Genomic DNA, 8298 nt, shown 5'->3' on the forward strand with positions numbered 1-8298 from the left:
GCAATGTTCCAACATCTAGTGGAATGCCTTCCCAGAAGAGTGAAGGCTGTTATAGCAGCAAAGGGGGGACCAACTCCATATTGATGCCCATGATTATGGAATGAGATGTTCGAAGAGCAGGTGTCCACATACCTTTGGTTATGTAGTGTATCAGAGGTCAGTGTCAATATGGTCTGTTTATATCAAAGTGCAGTTAGCAGCAGGGCAAACATAAATAAAGATTCTGATCCAAGCCATCTGTCATATTTTGCAAGTCATCCGTGTTTCAGTCATACATGAATCGATATCCACTACTTAGGCCTATACAGATTCATTATTGCAGCTCAGAAGCCCACAGAGCTCAATATTTAAACTTGATTGGTAGTTCCTCCTATGGGGGGTGGGGGGGGGGTGGGGCCCTCATCCTTTAGAGTGGGAAGGGGAAGGAGGAAGTTGCGTGCGATGCCACGTGGCACACGGTCCTCTCTTGGGATGAGACGATGAGGAGCGGGCAGGCCCAGGCATGTCGAGCCCCCGACACCCCTGTGCCAGTCTACTGGGCCCATACCCGGTGTGATCACACCTGGAAACAGCAGCACCAAGAGACAGGGGTGTGTGTCTGTGTGTGTGCGTGTGCACTTGTGTGTGTGTCGCACTCACACTCCCAGCACATCATCAACACACTCAGGCTATTCGGTGATTACACTCTCTATCGGCCATCGATAAAATTACCCTGAGTGAATCACTTCCCCTGGTAACACATCTGTTTTTCCCTGTGTGCTGCTCCCTTCTCCTTTCAAGGATGTAGTTGTAATGTTTGTTTGATATGAAAAAAGGCAAACATATAGTGCCTATAGCCACCTGGTTAGTCAGTTGTGCTGGTTTTGTGTGAGTTATCTGTATGTTCACATATGTGAACAGGAATGGTTTAGCTTGCCCAGTGGTTCCCAACTTTTTTTTTTACCTAGCCTACACTTCACTGTTAATATCTGAATATATAAAAAATGACAGTCTGTCAACTACTTATAGACCCTTTACTTTAGTCTAAATATGGCCTAGGTTTTGTGTCAGAGACAGTTCATGCCTCTGTATATCCCTGATACTCCAGCGGTAACTCTAGTTGACCTTTGACCCCTACAGAGTGATCTGCCCTTCGGTGGATTACCCTCCTGCCAAAATGTCCCAGCCCACTGCTGCTGACGAGGGGAGCACCTTCGAGCACCTGTGGAACACCTTGTAAGTGTACACACACACACACACACACACACACACACACACACACACACACACACACACACACACACACACACACACACACACACACACACACACACACACACACACACACACACACACACACACACACACACACACACACACACACACACACACACACACACACCGTAGAGCCATGATACTTATTACATTTTAAACGTAATTTTATGTCATTGCATTATCTATTCTGACTAGATTTTTAAAAACTTTTTGGTGCAGTGTTCCGGCTCGTTTAATAAAAATGTAATTGAGTTGTGAAATAAGTGTTTGAGTTGGCTATTTTATTCCACAGCTAATGTGTGCCAAAAGAGATGGTCATAAACATTCAGAATGTGCCCTATTTTTTCCTTATTAGCAATTCATTGAATTGGGGCAATCGCTGTTACCCAGAAGTAAACTCTCGTCAAATTTGTTCAGCTTTCTTATTTACTTCTGGGCAGAGGTGGCACCACAGCTTCAAAAGTGGTGTGGCAAAATTTGTACATGTGTCTTTTCGGGGGCCTGGAGTTTTTCCTGGTCTCATGACCTGGTCATGTAAAACTCTGGGTCCTATTCATAGTCTATGACAGAACAGAATTTTAACTGGCCCGGACACGGAGTAGTTTTTAAATGCATTGGGGTCATGCAGGGCCTATACTGTAGGTTGGCATGCTTTCTCTCTATATGCAGCTATTCAAATCAAATCAAATTAAATCAAATAAAATTGTATTGTTCGCTTACACATTTTTTGCATATTTATTAATAGACTATATTTGGTTATTATGATATGTAATAAAAAGCTGTAAATCCTTAAGAGTCTATTGACACTAAGACAATCTAAGGAACATAATAAAAAAATCCCCATCAGAATCCATCAATTTAAGCTAGAGATATGTTTTTTTGCATGGGCTGTGTCTCAATCCACCGCATCCGCCTATGTTTCTCACAAAAACATCTGTGGTGTCTGAAATGTTTGGCCTACAAACTAATAATGACCGCTCTATGGAAAGACGAGACTTTCACGAACAAGATGGTGTTTTCCGTTTTGCTCTACGTCCCTCTTAAGCCCCAAAGGACTTGTCTGAAGTCGATAACGCTGATGTGGCAACTTCTGTCTGTAGCATCTGAACCGTTTGGGCTACAAACTAATATGACCCCTCTGTGGAAACGGGAGACTCTCACGAACACGATGGTGTTCTGTTTTGCTCACGGGACTTGTCTGAAGGTAACCCATACAAATGATTGGAAGTATGGATGTAGTTTTGTGCCCCAAAAAATAAAGTGTTAAATATATGTAAAAAACATATCCTGAGCTTTCCTATATCTCCTAGATATACAGTAGGACAGACACTTCTAAACCTTAATCCTTATGATTTATTTTTTTCAGTTTTTTTGCCATTTATGAATGCTATATTCAATGCGTTTCTATGGGCCATAGCAGTAAAGACCAAATTCAATACTTTATTAAATCATTTGTTACATTTTTTTGATAACTTAAGGGGTCCTAAAATTCAATATCAAATAGGTAAATTATCCATCGTATGACCATCTTAAAACAAGTCCATTTGTTAGCTTAGTAAAAAAATAACAATGGCTTAGACATTTAGAGGTTAATATAATTTAACAATGTAAGTCATTACTCTATTCTTTACAATTGCATTGTAGTAATTGCATTCATTTTAGATTTTTTTTTTTAACATCGCAAAATAAGACGCTGCCCTTTTAAGATAGGACCTAGCTACGGTAGGCTAGCCAAGACACATGCTAAAGGGTATTTTTGTAGTTTTCTTTTAGCAGACTATCAACAGTAGCCAGCATATTGCTAGTGTGTTCACTTGAGGGTTTGCTTTTGTAAATCACTTTCATATAATAAACAAGCTCAGTGAGTAGATTGATGGACGCTTATTTTTGCTCAGGACAGCTTGCGTGTGCTGTGTGAAGGTATCTATCAACTTCTGTACTGCTCGAATGCTCGAAATGTTGTGATTCGCGGGAGCGTAGTAGTGCTTGAATGAATGGCCAATCATATTGCTCAAATACAAATAGCACAACTTTGCTGCATGTAGTATTCAATGGTTTTCAATGGTAGACTGCGACAGAGCAGGTAATTGCTGAACTGGAACCTGAAAAAATGCAGGCGGTCGGTGCTGCTGCTTGGCGGCGTCACACCAGATTGAACAGTACCGGAGGCTAATGCTGTGTCGCCATAAGTTTTCTGCCTGCTCTGCTTCTGGGTCCAAATGTGTTAACAATTGAGAGTTCGGTTGTGCCAGAGAGGAAGTCGCAAAAATAAACTTTCAGACAAAGCCCCCCCCCCTTCCGCTAATTAACTACTGCGCACACAGGCTTGAAATCACCACTTCCAGTTTAAAAATGTAAGCACCGCCTTCGCCCAATCCTGATTCGTCCAAATAATCAATGACGAAAACACAAACACAGGAACTACTGCTGCTAGTTATCTCAGCCATTCGATTACAGCCTTGACAGATTCTTTTGGTTAACACGCATACTCTGCCCACAAGAGATTAAATTGGGGCCATTCTCTTTCTTTGATTTTGGTCAGTTTGTTCATATGTGAGTGATGATGGATCCTGGTTTTTGGATCTGAGTGAGAAGTGTTTGATCAGACTGTGTCTCTGTTGACCCCCCCAGAGAACCGGACACCACCTACTTTGAGCTCCCCCACGGGGGTCACTCTGGGGAGAGGGCGGCTCCCTCCACCAGCACCCCCAGTAACGCTACAGAGGTCTGCATGGACATCTACCACACGAGGGACATGAACGACAACGTCATGGTAGGAAGAGAAAGTCTAGTTCAACTGCAATTTAATTCACAATTTAATTCAATGAACAGCACACTGTAAGGGCTGAGTCCTAACTTTCAAAAATGTGCGTAAAATCATGCTATGGAGATTTGAGGAAGTTTGAGTTATGATAAGATTTAGTCCTCACAAGAATCACCACAAGAAGAAATGCGTTAAAATACAGACGAGTGAAATGACCACCATACACTGTGTACAAAACATTAGGAACACCTTCTTAATATTGAGTTGCACCCCCTTTTCCCCTCAGAACAGCCTCAATTCATCGGGGCATGGACTCCACAAGGTGTCGAAAGCGTTCCACAGGGATGTTGGCCCATGTTGACTCCAACGCTTCACACAGTTGTGTCAAGCTGGCTGGATGTCCATTGGGTGGTGGACCGTCCTTGATACACACAGGAAACTGTTGAGCGTGAAAAACCCAGCAACGTTGCAGTTTTTGACACAAACAGTGCGCTTGGCACCTACTACCATACCCCGTTCAAAGGCACTTCAATCTTTTGTCTTGCCCATTAACCCTCTGAATGGCACACATACTCAATCAATGTCTCAATCGTCTCAAGGCTTAAAAATCCTTCTTTAAACCTGTCTCCTCCCTTCATCTACACTGATTGGATTTAACAAGTGACATCAATAAGCGATCATAGCTTTCACCTGGATTCACCTGGTTAGTCTATGTCATGTACACTTACACTAGGCTACCTGGGGTGGCAGGTAGCCTAGTGGCTAGAGCGTTGGACTAGTAACCGGAAGGTTGCAAAATTGAATCCTCGAGCTGACAAGGTAAAAATCTGTCGTTCTGCCCCTGTTAACCCACCGTTCCAAGGCCGTCATTGAAAATAAGATATTTTTCTTAACTGACTTGCCTAGTTAAATAAAAATAAAAACACATGTCAGCATGTCCACTCAGTGTACGTACTGGACTAGTATTTTAGAATGGATTAATGATTTTCTTTTCATGTTGACTTTGTGGCGGCGTGACATGCGTGGACAATAACCGACTAGCCGGTATCAGGTCAGGGTTGTTCCTGTGTTGGTGGGGGGTGGTTTTCCCTCCATTGAAGTAGAGATTCCCTCCTCATTTCCCTCTCCTCCGGAGCCCTTTCCCTCCCTCAGTACTCTGTGGTGAGTGGTCTGGGATTAGGGGGGAGGTTATCACCTTAATTAGAGAGCAGCAAGCCAAGCCCCACACACACACACACAAACTTCTGCTCTGCCATCTGTAGTGTGTGTGTCTAAAACAGCTGCAACAGTCTAGAAACTGCCATAACATTATTTCCAAAATGTTTAGACACAGCTCTCTATTGTAAACAGACGACTTCAATTATTTTTCAATGCGTTTGGCAAACAGATACCTTGTCAGTGCTTTATGAGGAAGGCACTAATGGACTAGAGAGTGTGTTGTTTTACCTGAAAACCATCAAACAATGCTCACACAACCAAAATCTATGAGAAGAGGACAAGTCATTCAATTACAAACAAGCCTTCTGATGTACAATATTGGACTGATCCAATATGTCACTGGGCAAGCCTGGACTTGCCTTGCTAGTTAATGAATAGTCATGAGAGAAAAAAATGGGAGGTCCTACATTTGTTGTTAGATGCAGGACTAGTTGAGAGGGCCGAGACAAGACCAGCAGCAGAGGCAGGTCAAAAGAAGCGAATGAACCTTCATACGTCGTTCCTCCATCACGGCCCAACCCGGGTTCTAGTGAGCGGTTCACCTGCCCTGCCCTGTGGATCTGAAAGATGACTAGTGTGGTTCATAGCAGTGACCGCACCTGATCACACCTGACCTTACCGTACCTGACCGCTCCCCTTCTCCCAGTTCTATCTATGACCATCCGGTCAGGGGAGCGCCATTCTCCTTACGACCGCCCTACAGGACATCTAAAATGTTGTACGTTAGTGACCCTGGGCAGCACTACACCACGGTAAGGTGTCTGTGACTTTTATTTCTGCTATTATGCTGTATACATGTGTTTTAGTCTACACACCTGTGTGGATGTCATTTGGATGTGTCATTTTGATGTGTCATTTTTGCGAGGATAACTTATTTTTGGTTGGTTTGTGTCATTGGTTCTATTTGGGAATCAGTCACAGTATTGTTCAGTAGTACTGTGTTACTCAGAACCATAATTTGTGTAGACTGGTTATTCAAGTAGGGTAGGCGGATGAAGATGTAAGGGGGTCAATGATAGGTCGGATGCCTCCTGTTCTTTTGCTTTTTGTGTAAATACTATTTAAGATTTATCACAGAGTAACTGACATCTGTCTCATTTTACTGTAATATTACAAAAAACAATATATCTCATGGATTTAACTATACTTCAAATCCAATCCAATTTTATTTGTCACATGCGCTGAATACAACAGGTGTAGACCTTACCGTGAAATGCTTACTTACTGACTGGAGTCCATCCATATTGTTGGTATGTGTCTCAACTGTATTGACGTTGGTACGCTCCGTTGGCTTTATTGGGTAGATGGGGGATATAGAGTTTGCTATAAAGAATTATAGTCACCATTCCAGTTCTGATGTCATGGGACTGGTTGTCACAGGCGTTCACAATAACAGTTTTGAAGGTAAATATTTCAATGCACAAAATTATTTGTTGTGTGAATTCCATGAGTCCCGAGTGGCACAGTAGTCTAAGACACTACATCTCAGTGCAAGAGGTGTCACTACAGTACCTGGTTTGAATCCAGGCTGCATCACATCTGGCCATGATTGGGCATCCCATAGGGCAGCGCACAATTGTCCCAGCGTCATCCGGGTTAATAAGAATTTATTTTTAACTGACTAGTTAAATTCACAACAACAACAAAAAAATCTCACATCGGATGTAAGAAGTTCAATTTGCTACTTTTTTTTCACGAACATAGATTAATTAATTAATTAATTAGTAAGAAATCATAAACATAATCATTAGGATGGTAAAAGAAAAATGCTGCTCCTGAACCAGCGGTTAGGGGAAACTTCTACCTACCCCAGTATAACAAACACTCTTTACTGGCGCTGGGGTTAAATTGCCCATAGGTGCAGATCTTGGATCAGCTTACCTTCCCCAAATCATAACCTTATCCTCTTTACTGCCACTTCCCATTTCCTCCCAATAGGGGGCAGACATTCATGACTTCATGATCAGAGTTTAGACCAAATTGGTGATGTAGCAGTTACCAGGCGCTAATCTACTCCTCCCAAATATTCTGCTTAGTCGAGACATGCAACAAAACGCATGATGCCATGAAATTCATTTTTCATTGCATCCTGATTGGTAGGGATATTTATTGTATTTTTATTGTCTTCCCACTGGGCCACATGTCAATTCAATGTCTATTCCATTAATTGAAATGACTTGGAAACAAAGTTGTGAGTACCCAGTGTGTTATTTCAACGCAGTGAATTGATAAGAAGATAGATGGAACGTTTTTAGATGCTGTGATTAGTTCAGGACGCAAACAGTAGGTCACCGGGAGTGCACTATTCTAGCACACACACACACACACACACACACACACACACACACACACACACACACACACACACACACACACACACACACACACACACACACACACACACACACACACACACACACACACACACACACACACACACAGGCAGTGGTGGCTTTTGCTCTGTTTCAACTTGTTATAGATCAAGCTGAGACATTAAGACATAGCACACCTGTGTGTGTGTGAGTGTGTGTGCGTGCGTGTGTGGGTGCAAGTGTGTGTGTGTGGTTACCTCTGTGACTACAGTATGTTCCTCAGATGAACTTGTCTAAAATGTTTTCTAGAGATGACAACAACAGCTGGACTTGTCTCACTATAGTGGAAACTCCCTTTACGAACCAAGGTCTCTCAAATAGATACATGTTGCATACTATTAACAGTAAAACAAATATTAAGAACACTTTCTATGAAGTGTCTTTGTGTACTACAAATTATGAATGCATTTATAGGCATTCATTCATACAGGCTGTTATAGGAAACCACTGGCTTTTACCAATGTTCAGAGCAAGTCTTGAACTATACATCCAGCCCAAGCCTGGTTTAATCAGGAATGGGTCTTTATAGTTGCATGTCAGGTACACACTTAGGAAAAAAAGGACTCTCTATAACCTAAAAGGGTTCTTCGGCTGTCCCCAAAGGGAAATAAAAAATGTTGGTTCCTGATTAAGAATATTAGTTCATCCCTTTGGGTTCCATGTAGAACCCTTTCCACAGACGGAACCCAA

Source organism: Salvelinus namaycush, chromosome 14 (genome assembly GCF_016432855.1).
Source record: "Salvelinus namaycush isolate Seneca chromosome 14, SaNama_1.0, whole genome shotgun sequence".
In the NCBI taxonomy this organism is placed as follows: Eukaryota; Metazoa; Chordata; class Actinopteri; order Salmoniformes; family Salmonidae; genus Salvelinus; species Salvelinus namaycush.